The sequence below is a fragment of the Malurus melanocephalus genome, unplaced genomic scaffold (assembly GCF_030028575.1).
Source record: "Malurus melanocephalus ecotype Western Australia unplaced genomic scaffold, MMel_1.1 scaffold_331, whole genome shotgun sequence".
Taxonomy (NCBI): domain Eukaryota; kingdom Metazoa; phylum Chordata; class Aves; order Passeriformes; family Maluridae; genus Malurus; species Malurus melanocephalus.
The window spans coordinates 219,120-223,452 of NW_026623563.1; the positions used below are offsets into that span (position 1 = coordinate 219,120).

The 4,333-nt window shown below is 59.5% G+C and overlaps 1 protein-coding gene across 1 annotated transcript in view; it reads left to right on the forward strand.

Moving 5' to 3' along the window:
- Positions 1 to 1,126: 1,126 nt before the first annotated feature.
- Positions 1,127 to 4,333, forward strand: part of BRINP1 (BMP/retinoic acid inducible neural specific 1) — an 84,960-nt gene continuing 81,753 nt past the window's right edge. The window contains exon 1 of the mRNA XM_057377896.1: positions 1,127 to 1,514. The gene's annotated coding sequence lies outside the window, so the exon portion shown is untranslated. The remainder of the gene's footprint in view (positions 1,515 to 4,333) is intronic.

Sequence of the window (4,333 nt, forward strand, 5' to 3'; positions counted from 1 at the left end):
CCAGCCCAGCCCAGCCCAGCCCAGCCCAGCCCAGCAGCTTTTCACAGCAGTCCCTGCCTGAACACCTCACATCACAGCGTCGTTAAACGCTGCTCGTACACCAGGCTGCCTTGGCTGAGCTGCTGGGATTTATCCCGATGGCTCATGCTCTTGAGGCAGCCCCATCTATCTCCGTTCCTYATCCCAAGCCTTCCCCAAGCCCAGCGGCGGGACTTTCACCCCGGGGAACAGCCGGGCCGGGAACTCAGTCGTGCCGCTCAATCAGGGTTAGCTCGGCTCGGTTCTGCTGGGCTCAGCTCAGCCCGACTCAGCTCAGCCCGGCTCAGCTCGGATCGGCTCAGTTTAGCTCAGTTCAGCCAGGCTCGGTTTTGCTCAGCCCGGCTCAGCTCAGCCAGGCTCGGTTCTGCTCAGCCAGGCTCGGTTCTGCTCAGCTCAGCCCGGCTCACTCGGCTCTGTTCTGCTTAACCTGGCTCTGCCCGGCCCGGCTCAGCTCAGCCCAGCTCAGCCCGGTTGGGTTCTACTCATCCCGGCCCGGCTCAGCTCGTCTCTCCCGGCTCATCCCGGCGCTGTCCGCGGTGCTGATCCGCGCCAGAGGCGGGGATGGGAGCGGGCGGCTCCTCCCTTGCAGCTCCCGAGGAGAGCCGGGATCCCCCCAGAGCGGCGCCAGGCCGGGAGCATCCTTCCCTTTCCTTCCCTTCTCTTCCCTTCCAGCAGCTCCCGGCTCGGCCCAACGAGCGCTGGTCGGGTCCCGGAGGAGAAAACTGAAGGCGTGTGGGAGTAGAAAAAAAAAAAAAAATGGATGGGGTCTGCGAGGAATGGAAACGGACCCCGCTGCAGCCTCTCCCCAGTCCCCTCGGCAGACAAGTTTCGATCCCCCGCAGCCCCGTCCGGCGGCCCTTGCCGGTCTCACCCTCCCTTCCCACGGCCCAGGCTCCGTCTGGCCGGAGCTTAAGTCCCTCCTTTTTGCCCCCGGCCCCTCCCCTTCTCTAATTATGTACAAAAYACTTCTTAGAATAAAATGGCCAAGCTGGGGCTCCGCCCTGCTTTCCTCTTCCCCATTCATCCTCTCCAGCCCTCTCCAAGCTCCTCCCCCCGTGGCAAGCCCAGCCTCTCGCTTCCCTCCTGGAGCCCTTTTCATTTTTATTTCTAACCCCCTCTCCATTCTCCCTGCTGCCTCTGCTCCTTCCCCCGATGGCTACGAACTGAGCAGCAGAAGAGAGGGGGGGCACAGGAAGGGGGAAAAAAAGCAAGAAAAAGGAAAAGGAAGAAGGGGAGAAAAGGAAATTTTTTTTTTTTTTTGCCTCTGCCCTTAATGCCCGCGATCTGGATCAAGGAAGGGGATTTTCTGTCTGAGCATGAAAAGGACTGCTAGAGCCCCAGGATTTTCACGCCTGCACTATCAGCCCCGCACCCAGTATGCGAGCTGGACAGAGAAGCTCTCCCACAAGTTCCTACCGAGCCGAATAAAACCCACGGGCGATCCGATCTCCGCCAGAGAGGGACATTAGCATCAGGTAAGGCGAGCGCTGCGCTGCGGCTGCGGCGCTGCCCCTGCCCGGGGCCGGCTCCCCGTCCTGCCGCGCGTTGTGTAACGCGGCCGCGGCCCCTCCGCCCCCCCTGCCCGCACCCCCACCCTGGGCAGCCGGGGGGGATGGATGGCAAAGTCCCGCAGCGCCGGGAGCGGCTCTGCGTGCGTGGTGCCGAGCGAGGGGCCGAGATTGGGGAGCTAGGAGGACTGGGAGCGCTGGTTTGTGCTGGGGCGAGAGGCAGCCCCCCGCAGGATGCACGGCAATTGGGGCTCAGCCCCGGCTCGGCTCGGCTGGGCTGGCGGCGAGGCGGGGGTGACGCTGGGGGTGGGAGACAGCCGGGATCCATCTGTATTCCGGAGTATCGGTACATCCCGGAGCGGGGGGGGACCGTCCCCAAGGAGATGGTGTCATCTCCACTTAATCCACTGCTCCGCTTTCGCAAGTGACAAGCAAATCGCGGAGGAAAAGGAAAGTCTGTCGCCTCRAATCCCACACTGGGCTGATTGCCTCTACTTCCAGCGGGGATGGGAGACAGCGGCAGAGSCGGGGGAGGGCAGCGATGGCGGGGAGCTGCACCCCACCGTGCTGGAGATGGCTTTTCCCCGCTCAGCATTCAGCGCTGTTTGCGAGGCTGGCGTTGAGCATAACTTTGCGTTTTTCCAGCCCTTGGGGAATGGGGGGACGGGGGACATCTCCACGCCATTGCATCACCCCMGAGGTCCAGCACAGCCTGGGTCGAAAGCCTCGGGGACGATCCGAAGAGAGGAGGGGGGTTATAGGTGCGTGTGTTTGGGGTTTGGAGAGTCCCCCCGAGCTGGTGGAGTGGGGAAGGGGAGGAGGTGTCACCTCTCGGATGCGGTCTCCTCTTGGCGGAGGGAAGCCGGCAGCAGATGAAACGCTGGCAGAATTGGTGTTTGAATGTAGCCGTGTGATTGACATCTGCACTAGGCAGGACAGAAAGGTCCTTCATGCTTTACTCTGGCTGCTCATCTGGCTGCATCGTAATAATTTGTAAATGGCAGGGAAGCTGCTTTCCCAGGAGTTGTAGACAAGTATTTGGGGGATAGCGAGAGGAGGAGGGAGCCAGTAAAGAGGAGACTGGCTTTGGTGTAAGAAACGTGAAAGGGGTTTTTTTTGAAAAAAAAAAAAATCCTTATAAAGGAAAAAAAATATCGATCAGCTCCGCTTGTGAGTAGCAGCCAGACAGCCCCGGACTCTCTCCCTCCCACACAGCACAGACAAGGCACCGCGCTCTCCCTGGAGCATGTACACACCGAGCACACCCAGCACACGCTGTGGAACTCGCAGCCCAGCCCGTGCTCACACACAGCGCCTGGGGCTCGCTCTCCCGTGGATGCCAACACCTCCGCCGGCTCTGCGGCCCCGCAGCTCCCGCCCGCTCCGCCGCGCAGCCGGGATCCGCACACGCTGGAACGTGCGGAAATAGCTGCATTGATATTCTTATTATGTAAATCAAACCTTCAGACGTTCACACGAGCACACGCGTGCTGTCTTCTGTGCAGGGCTCGCAGTAGGTGGTTCGTTCCTCCGGTGTAGTTTTCTCCCTTGTAGTTGGCTGCAGGCATTGATTTGGGGTTTGTCTGACTCCAAAGCCCTTTGCAACTCAGCAGAAAAGCCTGCTACATTGGCTGTGTCTGTGTTTGTTTTACGGCTCTTTGCACGTTCCCAGGACTCGGGAATGATTTCGCCACTGGAAAGGCAGGCGAGGAGCAGGCAGGGAAAGCAGGGAAATGGCTGGGGGAGCGGTGGCAATTCCATACCCATCATGCCTTCCCCGATCAAGAGCTGGAGTCTGGGAGTATGGGAAGAGCTGTGCTGGAGTTACGTGGCTTTTTAACGCGTGAGGAGAACCACACACACATCCAAGGCTAAAACACACAATGCAGGGCTCTGCCTCAGCCTTACCCTGGCTCGGAGCAAAACCCTCCCATCCTCTGAGTGTAGTACTCCCTTTGCAAGCCCCTTTGATCAGGAAGGACGGAGCAGGCAGCGAGGAGATGATGTCACTGGTGTTAGAGGTGTTTAACATCCCCCTCTGACCTTCCTCCTCTTCCCCTCTTTCCGTGGGACCTAGTGAGGAGACTGTGCAAGCCTCCAAGAGCAGGAAAATAATGAGGCCGACCAAAGTCTRTGTTCAAACTTTGGAGAGGAGACTCACATGGTGAATTGGCTTGTTCTAGGTATAAGGTGTCCCAAAAGGAACGCTGGGGAGTGTGTCTRTGTTCCCTCCTAAGCTCCACTGTTTACTACATTGGAAGTGCGTGTAAGGCGGATGCTAAACGCTACGTGGGAATGGGTCTGCCAGCAGACAACAATCATTGTTGTCTGCGTGACAGAAATAGTTCAAAGCCAAATCCTCCCATCTTTGTTCAGGCTGGAGCCCCACCGCCTCCTCCGGGAGCGTGGCTCAGGAGAGCGCAGCAGGAACTGATCCAGAACCAGGGATCAGCTCCCTGCCCACCTGCAGGAATGGATGTGGATTTCTAGACTTCACCCAGGGCTCGCTATTTACAGCTGATGCAGAGATGTTGGGAAAGCAGGAAAAAATTAATTGGGGGCGGGGGGAACAGCTGAAGAACAGGAATGAGGGTGAAGAGCCCCTCGAGCCCCACGAGGCACGGTGTTCGGAGGTGGGAAATCAGGGACGGACCCCGCCGGGAAGGGAACACACCCTGAGCCCCGCACAGCCCCGCTCAGCCCCGCACAACTCTGGACAGCCTCTTACAGCCCCGCACAGCCTCGCACAGCCCCACAGAGCCCCGCAAAGCTCCGCACAGCCCCGC